This window comes from Elephantulus edwardii, unplaced genomic scaffold (assembly GCF_000299155.1).
Source record: "Elephantulus edwardii isolate Elephantulus edwardi_28Jun2011 unplaced genomic scaffold, EleEdw1.0 scaffold00140, whole genome shotgun sequence".
In the NCBI taxonomy this organism is placed as follows: Eukaryota; Metazoa; Chordata; class Mammalia; order Macroscelidea; family Macroscelididae; genus Elephantulus; species Elephantulus edwardii.
Window position 1 is genome coordinate 8348205 of NW_006399890.1, and position 11754 is coordinate 8359958.

General features: G+C 39.7%; 1 pseudogene; it reads left to right on the forward strand.

The window, feature by feature from the left end:
* The first annotated feature begins 825 nt into the window (after nucleotides 1-825).
* Nucleotides 826-11754, forward strand: part of LOC102864094 — a 57381-nt pseudogene continuing 46452 nt past the window's right edge.

Here is an 11754-nt window from a genome sequence, read left to right on the forward strand (position 1 = left end):
AAAGAATAGTATGTACAAAGAACTTGAGAAGGGAATGTGCTTGGCACATATGTAGAAGAATGAGAAGGTCACAGTGTGGTGTGAACAAAGTGAAAGCTGTGAGATTCAAAGTCGGAGAAGAAAAGGGAAGTGCATAAACCTGTGGAAAGTGGCTGCTTTAAGCCACCATAAGGACTTTGGCTCTTATTATGTGTGGATGAACAACTTGAGGAAGACTTTTAGAGGAGACACTTTGTCATGTGCCTAATATTTGAAAAGGATCCCTTTAACAGTTATGTTGAGACTTGACTGGAGGACAGGAAATGCTGAAAACAGTCCAACATTAATTTTGTCGGTTTCATAACTTGGTCTTGGACCAGCCCAAGCTGTTTTATTGGTCTGGTAACTAAGCACTATCTTGTGCTTGTTAGAAAGCCCTATTAATTCTTGTGTATAATGAGGTCTCGAATCCACAGTGTATCTGTGAGCCAAAGAAATGATAAGTCAAACTATTTTGCCCAAATAAAAGGATCTGTCTTGTTATCATCTCTTTGATTTATTCCTTCCTCCCTTCCTCCTCCTGCCCTCCTTATCAGTAATAACCAGGATATCTAAAAGTTTTCAAGGTCCTGTTTTCCTTTATGATAGCAAGGAGTCCCTGGAACTGTTTGCAGGCGGGCATAGGGAAAAGATTCGAGAGCTACACAGTAGGGAAGCAGGCCGTGCAGAAGAGTAAAGGAACAGTCCTCACCACCCTGATACATCCTCAGGTAGCTTCACTGGTCCCTGCTGTGCTCTTGCCTGTCATAAAGCAGCCTTGCCTTGTCCAAGGTGGTGGCTTTCACCATGCGGACTCAGCTCCTAGGAGACAAGGACAAGATTGTGTCGACCAGTCAGGTACAATCACAATAGGTAACTTACAAAGATGCAGTGAGTCAGTCAGTATTATCAAAGCCTCTCAAGTAATTAATTCATGGCCACTGCAAATGGTACCGTCTCTTCTCTCCCATTCTTCCATACCAAAACAACCAGCCTGTGTTCTTGCTGTATTTGTTGGGCACTGTCAAATCAGCTCCAACTCACAACAACCTTATAGACAATAAAAGTAAACACTTCTCCGTTCAGAACCATCTCTATATTAGCACCAGTTATTGCAGTCAACGGTGTCAATACTTGCCTCCCATTTTTTGCAGCTTTTATTTTTTCTTTTGACTCTTCCCATTCTTAATCTTTTCTCCAAATTCTTTGCTACAGTTGTTTTCTTAGGGAGAATAAACACTTCAGCACAATTTTGTAACCACATTCCTCTATTGCCATGAGTTAAACGCTGCATTTCCTAAAGGTTTACACTTTGTTGAAACCCTTTCTAGTGAAGTGTATGATTTTTCCGATGTGCTACACACCTATCATGATTGAACAGTGTCTCACAAAAATATATATTGGATTATAACTATCATTGTGGTGCAACAGAACAAACAGGTATGTCTTGGAGACTATGTAACCAAAGTGTTCCTTAGAGGCAGAGAGCGAAGCTTTGTCTCACATTCTTTGAGCATGTTGTTAGGAGAGGCTATTCTTTCAGGAAGGACATTATGATTGTAAAGGTGGAGGGTCAGCAAAGGAGAGGAAAACCCTCAGTGAGATGAATTGATAGAGTGACTGAGGCAATGGGCTCAAGTGTGTTGGAAATAATGAGGATGGCGCAGGATAGGACAGGGTTCAGATCTGTTGATCATAGGGTCACTATGAGTTGTATGTGACTTGACAGCACTTAACAATAACAACAATATGGTAGTATAAAAGGTTACGTGTTTGCCTACTAATGAAAAATTCATTATTTGAATCCACCAAGAGGAACCTCAAGACTTTGCTTCTGAAACCAGCACTATGTTGGAAAACCTATAGAATATATGTGCACTCAAGTCTTCTTCAGTTTCTGCAAGCATGATGCTGTGATCTGTGTAATCCAGGTTGTTGATGAGTCTTTCTCCAATCCTAATACCACATTCTTATTCATGTAGTCCAGCTTCTTGAATGATTTGCTCAGCATACAAACTGGATCTGGAGAAAAGATAAAATCCTGATATACCCTTTTCCTTCTATTCTGTTTAGTGTCTAAGGTTTATTGTTCTTCTGTCATCCTAGTCATTGTACAGTTTTTAGATGCTTAGAAAGCAAGTGAGATGACTATTGCTTGAATCATGTGCACCTAGGTGTATCCTGGAGAAAGTAAAACCAGGGTGCCCCTTGGAAGCAACAATGGTGACTGACACTCACTCCATTGGACATACTTTGAGCATGTTGTCAGAAGAGGGCAGTTTTTGGAAAAGGATATCATGTTTGGAAAGGCAGAAGGTCAGCACTAGAGAGAAAGACCCTTGACTTGATGGATTGACACAGTCATTGTGGCAATAGGGTTAAGAGTGTCAGAAAGGGTGAGGTTGGCTCAGGATAAGACAAGGTTCAGAGCCATCATTCATAGGGTCACTATGGGTTGTAGTCGACTGAACAGTGATAACATCCAGGAGACCCAAGTTTGATTCCTGGCCAACTCATCTCATGCACAGCCACCAACTTTCCACCTTTTTGTGTAGGTTTGCATGTCACCATGATGCTAAACAGATTTCAAAAGGACTACTAGATGGAAAGAGTATACAGAGTCATTATACCAAAAGGAATTGGCAGACACAGAAGAATTTAATGAAACAACATACGAGCAAGAGCCTATGCTGATGAAGAAAGAAGTTCAGACTGCTTTGAAAGAACTGGCTAAGAATAAGGCCCCAGGAATTGATGGTATACCAATTGACATATTTCAACTGACAGATGCTGCCCTAGATGTGCTCACCAAGTTGTGCCAAGAAATCTGGAGAACAGCCAACTGCCAACTTACTGGAAGAGATCTATATTTTTTCCCATTCCAAAGAAAGGTGATCTGACAGAGTGTGGAAATTATCAAACAATATCATTAATACCACAGACAATCAATATTCTGCTGAAGATTATCCAAAAATGGCTGGAACAGCATATCAACAGAGAACTACCAGAAGTGCAGGCTGGCTTTTAGACGGGGTCATGGTACTAGGGATATTGTAGTAATGTTATATGGATTTTGGCTGAAAGTAAGGAGTACCAGAAGAATGTCTATCTTTGTTTCATTAATTATGCAAAAGCATTTAACTGTGTGGATCATAACAAACTATGGCTAACTCTGAGAAGAATGGGAATCCCAGAACACTTGATTGTGCTAATGTGAAACCAATACTTGGACCAGGAGGCAGTTGTCAGAACAAAGCAAGGAAACACTGCAGAATATATTATCCAGGAGGCTGGGCTCTATGAGGAGAAATGTAGCATCAACATTGGAAGAAAATTCATCGCCAATCTGTGTTATGCAGATGATACAACCCTGCTTGCTGAAACTGAGGAGGACCTGAAGTGCTTGCTATGGAAGGTCAGGGACTGCAGTCTTCAGTATGGATTGAGGCTCAATGTCAAGAAAACAAGATTCTCACCACTGGGCCAATCGGCAGCATCAGGATGGATGGTGAATAGATTGAGATTTTTCACAGTTTTGGTTTGCTTGGCTCCACAATCAACACTCTTGGCACCAGCAGCCAGGAAATTAAACAATATATTGCAATGGGAAAGTCTGTGCTTAGAGACCTTTCTAAAGTATTGAACTGCAAAGATGTCAGTCTGGAGACTAAGGTGCACCTGATACATGCCATGGTCTTTGCAATCACTTGCTATGCATCAGAGAGCTGGACAATTACTAGAGATGATAGAAGGAGAATTAATTCCTTTGAGTTGTAGTATTGGAATAGAGTATTGAATATGCCATGGACTGCTAAGAAACAGAACAGATTTTTCCTGCAGAGGGTAAAGCCAGGCTGTTCCTTGGAGGCAAGGATTCTGAAGCTTCGTCTGATATACTTTGGACGTGTTGCAAAGAGAGACCAGTCCTTGAGAGGGACGTCATGCTTGAAAGGGTGGAGGGATAGCACAGAAAAGGAAGACCCTGGTTTCAGTGACTGCGGTAATGGGAGTAGGTGTGTAGGAGATAGTGATATTGGCACAGGATAGGACAGAGTTTAGGGCAGAGTTTAGGGTCGTTATGAATCGCAGGTGACTCGACAGCACATAACAACAACAACAACAACCAGATTAAAATAGATGAGGAAGAAAGACCTGGTAATTTAAAACATAGCTAATGAAAATCTTATGGATGGAGATGAAGGCAGCTAACAACAATAACAAATACTAGGCACTTTAATCCTGAAAAATTACCTCACTAGGTACTTTCTCTTTCATTTTCCTAATTACTCTTTTTTTTTCATTTTCCCAATTACTCTTATAGACAGTATCAGTATCCATTTGTCAGCTCTCACTGCCTATTGATAAATGATTTAGAAAGAACAAATTCTTCTAAATACCTCCTATAAAGGTTTTTAATTTGGTATGCAGACTTCTTAAGGTTTTGGGTTTCTTTTTTTTCTGGTTCAAGTATGACTGGACCATGTAGTCATATGCTTTTATGGATCGTCCAAATTGAGCTCATTCTTCTAACTTATCCTTGGTTCCTAACAGATTCTGTTTCCTTTGTTGATAACCCCCAAATCTCACCATTCTAATTGCCCTACTTGACCTCTGCAGATTAAGTCATCTTTTACTTGGTCAAGTGAAATTGATTCCATCCGTCATTTTTCTACTCCACCCAAACCACAAAAGAATCTGTAACCACTCCCTTCCTCCCCTCCCATCTCTTCATCGCAGAGTAGGGCTTCATATTAGTTCATTCGTGTTCAATTCCTTCCCGAGAATTTACATCACCACTCCAGATACACAGAATGAGAATCTAACATTTTTATCAAAATTCCCAGATGGTTCAGGTAGATTTGGGGAATTCTAGTTTAGCATGTCTGGGGTGGAAATACAAATTCTCAAACATGAGCTCACACTGGAATGAACCAGTTTAGTCTCTGAAATACTGTGTTCCTGTTCTAGTTTAAGGTCAGTGCCTACACCCTTCCACCTCATCTCCACAGTCCTTGCTGGCACTTAGCATTAATAGCATGCTCTTTCCTTATATTTTTTTTTCCATCCCATTTCTGTTTGCTCTGAGTTCTCTCCTTCAACTCTGAAAATTATCTAATGAGACTCTAACCCTCCCTCTTCTCCTTATTGCTTTCATAGACAGTTATAATATCCATTTATAAGCTCTTATTACCCATTGGTGATTGAATTAGAAGGAGGAGTAAAATTCTTCTACATGCCTTCTATAATGCTTTTGAATTTTGTGTGCAGAATGTTAAACCTTTCTCAAGGTTTCTCTCTCTCTCTCTCTCTGTGTGTGTGTGTGTGTGTGTGTGTGTCTTTTTCTCCTTTTACCTCCTGCTTGCCATGCGAAAAGACTCCGCTTGACTGTCAATACGACATTTCTCTTTATTTCTAAAACCTGTTTTCATTTCTTAATATGCAAGGCATTAATAAGAAAGCTGCCTTAGAAGCATAAAGCATCATATTAATGTTGCTTTTGCCTCGGACACGCTCAACAAAAGGCAGGCACATAGCTTCTATGAGCACAATGAAAAAACAACCAATCCAGCAACCCTTTGGGAAACCAGTTGTCTGAGGATTTGAGGGGCTCCTATTCACATGGTGACAAGTCTAGCAAAGACAGGAAAAAAACCAAAGAAAAATGGCAAAAACATAAACAGGAAGCACAACACAGGAAATCAACAAAGCAGGCAGAGGAGGGTCTGTGTAGTTTTGTTTGTATAACTAATACTAGCTTCATCTCGGACATTTGATTGTGTGTTGGTACTGTGGTTCAGGTTTCAGATGAGGCTTGGTGCTTGATGTGATCCACTTCACCAAGTATTTAAAAGAGATCAACTTATAGAGACAGAGAAGGAACAGCAGGTGGTCTGTTAGCAGGTAACTACAAGTGGATATGAAAAAAAATGTTCTGAGGTAATAGAAATATTCTAAAACTGGATTGCTATAATTATACCTCAATAAACAGGTTTTTTTTTAAATTTTATTATTTTTGTGTGAGTGTACCGTCAAATCAGATCTGACTGGTACAGGAGGAGATTGTCCCTCCTTCCCCGGCAGAGCATCTGGTGGATTCGAACCGTGCGCCTCTGGGATTGTAGTTGCAGCTCCTTGCCACTAGGAATAAACAGTTTTTAAAAAGAACAGAGTTAAAAGAGAGAGTTATTCAGATTACCTGTGAACCAAATTTCTGTATTATTGTGATTATTATTCTGTATAGGAATAAGACCTAAACACTTTGAAGAAGGGTTAACAAATAATGGCTGCCCATTGTAGGCTCTGAGAGAGGAAAGGTTGCTGGGAGCTCTGTACCGTTCATGCTGATTGTTATCCCTCTCCTTGACCAGACAGCCACAAGAAGCTGACATTAGCACCCAATCTGGAAAAGTCTGCAATCCTCTGCTCTCACTTCCTCTTGTGAAGAAGACCACATCATAGACAAATGGTACCACCCTACCCTCACTCTACCTCCCCATCTCTATCCCCCATCCTCCACCCCCACCCAGATCCAGTAGGGAGTCTTCCTGCTAACCTCAAGGTGATACACCTCTGATGGCTCAAATCCACCAGTGCTCTGCCAAAGAAAGATGGGCAATCTCCTGCTCTGTGATTTAAAGCCTCAGAAAACCCACTGGAGGGTCGGCTATGATTTGATTCCAGCTTGATGGCAATGAGTTTAGTTGGGCTTGTGTGCTTTGTTTCTGAATTGGTTACAAGTTATTCTTGTCATCATCAAATAGTAGCTAGGATTATGGTTTGCGTTGTTCATCCTTAATGATCAGACACAATAAATGCAGGAAGTATCTTGTCTGAGATTATACTGTAAGTTGTAGTGAAGAACCATGACTTTTGTCAACATATACTGAGTACAAGCACCAGAGACAGGCCTGCAGACACTACAAAGACAAGAAATACCTTTGTAGGCCTCTGGAAACTCAGGAAAGTAATAATCTGATTGGAAAAGAAAGCTAAGAAATCATTGACAATTAAAAATTGGTAAAAGATAGAAAGCCACTTAAAATTAAACTGAAAACCAACTTAAAAATGTTAACACAGAGGAATCAAATCCTATCCCTATTGTGTGATTTGAGTTCTTCCCAGGATGTGCATTGTTTTTCTTAAAGAACAATCTGAGTAGCTTGTGTATAGCCTGTGGCTGAGTAATTTTAAGAGTTTGTTATGTTTCTGTGACAACTACTTATTTAGTGATGTTTTTTGGTCTGCTTTTGAAACATTGCATGAATTACAAAATTGACCCATTTCCAAGTCAAGACCCATCAGTGAAGATGAGCCAAATGTGTGTGTGTGTGTGTGTGTGTGTATGTGTATAAGATGCGTTTCTCTCTCTCTTTACTGATGTCCTCCATTCTGCAAAGTGGCAAAGCTGACATAATGAGCTGTCAAGTCTCTCCATTGTTGTGATGACTAAAAATGAGATAAGGCAATGTTCCTAGTCCAGGGCAGGGGCGTGTTAGCTTGCCTTTGCCTACGAAGTCAAACAGAGGTCCTTGGCAAGTGGTGCTGGTCTCTGAGCTTGAGTTTCCAAATCAAATCCAGATACAACTGTCATCAGAATTGGTGCTGTAGGTCCATGCTCATGGTGGAAGGCATGCTCTCATTTCCAACTCTTCTACGAGAAAGTCACCCTTGAATAAATACATGAATCACACATATTAATTATCACAAATGACAAAGTGGAAAAGACAAATTTATGTTTGTCATATACAAAGGTCCTATAGTTTTAATTTTTTTTTTCAACTTGTGGGAATATGAATCATTATTTAGCATTTGGTCAGGACAGAGTTTTAGGGCATGAAGTGGTGCCAATTTAAAGAATGTCTCCTCCATCTGCTGTCTTCCCTTCCATCTCATTATGTTTCTAGACATCTATAGAAATGAATGGATGGGGCAGCACATCCATGTTTATCACGGCTTTGTTCACAATAGCAAAGAGGTGGAAACAACCCAAGTGCCCATCAACAAATGAATGGATAGAGAAGCTGCGGTATACTCACACAACGGAATACTATGCTGCATTGAAAAACAAGGAACTCCTGAAATATTATTCAAAATGGATGACCCTGGAGGACATTATGCTGAGTGAAATATCTCAGTCACAAGAAGTCACAAATACTGCATAGTGCCACTGTTGGAGAACAGGACTGACATCAGGGTTGGGGTGAGACTGAGGAAAACTGGATAAATTATGTACCCTGCATTGAAACAGATGAGGAGAGAACAGTTTAAAAGCAATATATGATAGAGCATTATGGTTATGACAACAGTCCAGAATGAAGGTTGCATAGAGGAGTATACTCGGGTGGGGTGGGGATTGTATACCAATGAAGGAATTTTTCTTTTACTTTTCAAAGAGAAAAGCAAACTAAGGGGTAGGGGTTGGCAGGGAGAAAAGTGCAACAATGAATGAATGGAAACCCAAAATCTCTGTAAAAGTTCATTAAAATTAATAAAATAAAATAAACATAAGAGACAGGAAAAAGAAAAGAAATGGATGGGGCAACACTATACCTAGGTTTTGCTAAATTAATCTTTTGTATGTAATAATGTTCACAGGGCTGGGGGGAGACTTATAACCAAATCTCTGGGTTTTTTTTTTCTTTAAATGCATTTGCACCAGACTGAAGTTATATGCAGAAGTAAGATTCAATCCTGATTCCAAAGCTTTATTCATACTCAACCCTCCTGCCCCCACCGCTGAGGCTGCCGTACTCTACACGCATGTTCCAAATTACATTAGGAGGCCTTATTTCATCAGAAACATTATCCTGACTTCCTCTTAGCAATCTTGTCTTGAAATGCAATTCAATACACAGTACTATAATATTATTGAAAATGATGTTTACCCAATGGTTTAACTCTTAGGAGGAAAAAATAAATCAAGTTAGACTTTTATTTCACATGACAAAACACAGTAAATTTTAAGTGAATAAGATAATTAAATAGAAAAGCACATCAAGACAGAAAAATACTACAAAGAAAGAGAACTAAATATATGTCTATGTTGTGGATAGAAAACTAAGTGTCTAAGGTTAAATCATTAGGTCAATAGAGATTAGTAGAGAAATGGGGATGAAAAAATAGGTAAGGTGCAAGGGGAACTGAAGAAGACAGGGAGATGTATGTATCAGATCAGTAGTAATTAATTCTATAAAGCATAATGCACAGAAATGATTGTATAAAACAGTGTACATGAATGAAACAATGTATATAAATAATTGTATAAATGTGAATGATAGTATAAACAATAAATTTTAAATGAACAAAAATAAGTGGGAAATCACTAAGGTCAATCCTGTATCAAACACATAAGGATGACAGAAGAATAAATGCCTTTGAGTTGTGATGCTGGAGAAGAGTCTTAAACATACCATGGACAGCCAAGAAAACAAATAGGTTTGTCTCGGAGAAGGGGAAACCAAGTCTCTCCTTGGAAGCTAGGATTTTGAAGCTCTGTCTCATTTACTTTGGGCACGTGGCAGGGAGAGATCAGTCCTTGGAGACGGACATCATGCTCAGAAGGGTGGAGGGACAGGACAGGAGAGGAAGACCCCGGATGAGATGGATTGATGCAGTAACTGAGGCAATGGTGTTGGTGTGTCAGTATTAGTGAGACTGGCTCAGGAGAGGGAAGGGTTCAGAGCTGCCGTACATAGGGTTGCAAGTGATTTAATGGCACATAACAGCAATAACTAACTATGACAGATTTGGAAGCAGGAGAGACACCCATTTCCTAAACAAGATGCCTCTGAAAACTATGAACTCTGATAAATTTTGATAGTTGCAGAGGGGCTTCAGGCCTTTTGTTCATAGGGTCGCGATGAGTCATGCTCAACTCAACTCGGAGGCAATCAATAAAAACAACATTCTATAGATAACAAAATAATGAATAAAATGAAAGGGAAAAGAACAAGCTCAGAAAATAGCTGTGAAAGATATTAGTAAAGGTTGATACTAAGGTATTGAGAATTCATAAAAATCAATTGTTGTTGATTGCTGTGGAGCTATGAACAAAAGGCCTGAAGCCTTTCTATAACTATTGTCATTTATCAAAGTTCATAGTTTCCAGAGGCATGTTGTTTAGGAAGTAGATGCTACTCCTGCCTCCAAATCTGTCTTAAACTGGGAGTTCCATCAAACACTGTCTACCATGGGTAACTGTTATGGCATTTGACACCTCAGAGGAACAGGGTTCTATGTCACAGCAAGCCCAGGTGACATCAATACAGCATATAGACAGAAGAGTGCTGTAGGAAAAACAGTAATATAACTGTGTAAAACCCTAATATCTTAAAGGACATGAATAAACAATTTAAGTTTTTATTAGCTGAAATGATACATATTTTTTATTGTGGTTTGGATAAAAATATACACAACCATTCAATAGTTTATAAAAATTTTATTTTGTGCCATTAACTACAATCCCCACATTGCTCTTCGCACTTCTTCCCTGGATTCTCTGTTTTCATGCATCCTTCTTTCCTGCCTCTTCTTATAATTTGAAAGTTGTTTTTAGACAAATACTGTACTTTCAGTCTCATATGATTGATCATTATGGGGAGCATGTTCTCATGGGGGTTATTGTTTACTTTGTAAGCTTGTCTATTGTTTCACTGAGGACCATAGTTTTGGGGTTCCACTGGTATCTTTCAGATAAGCAGATTTGATCTTTTTTAAAAAAAATTTAAATTTTATTATTGTGTGTGTGTGTGTGTGTGTGTGTGTGCGTGCGTGTGTGTGTATACTGTCAAATCAGATCTGACTGGTACAGGAGGAGATTGCCCCTCCTTCTCCAGCAGAGCATCTAGTAGTTTCAAACCACGTACCTCTGGGATTGCGGTGTAGCTTCTTGCCATTAGACCACCAGAGCTCCCTTGGATCTGATCTTTTTAGTTATTTTTAATATTGTTCCTACATTTTGGACTATACATGGACCAGGAAACAGTCCTCAGAATAGAGCAAGGAAATACTGCAAGGTTCAAAATCTGGAAAGGAGTACATCAGGGAAGCATTCTGTCCCAAGACCTTTTCAATCGGTATGCAGAACAGATTATTCAGGAAGCAGGGCTTTATCAGGAGCAATGTGGCATCAAGATTGGATAAAGACTCATCAACAACATACAATATGTAGATGACACAACCTAGCTTGCTGAAAACTGAAGAAGACCTGAAGCACTTGCTGCAAAAGATCAAAGACTGTAGTCTTCAATATGGATTGAAGCTCAACATCAATTGGCAGCACCATGACAGATGGAGAAGAGATTGAGATTATTAGCGATTATAGCTTGCTTGGCTCCACAATTAACACTCTTAACACCAGCAGTAAGGAAATCAAAGGAAAAATTGCATTGGGAAAATCTGCTGTCAGGGACCTCTCTGGGATGCTGAAAAGCAACGGTCTTCGCAAGTACGTATTATCCTTCAGAGAGCTGGACAATGACTAAGGATGACAGAAGAAGAATAGATGCCTTTGAGTTGTGGTGCTGTAGAAAAGTCTTGAACATACCATGGACTGCCAAGGAAACAAAAGGTCTGTCTAGGATAGGGTGAAACCAAGTTTCTCTTTGGAGGCTATGATTTTTGATGCTCCATCTCACCTATTTTGCGCACATGGCCAGGAGAGACCAGTCCTTGGAGAAGGACATCACGCTCGGAATGGTGGAGAGACAGCACAGGAGAGGAAGACCCAGGATGAGA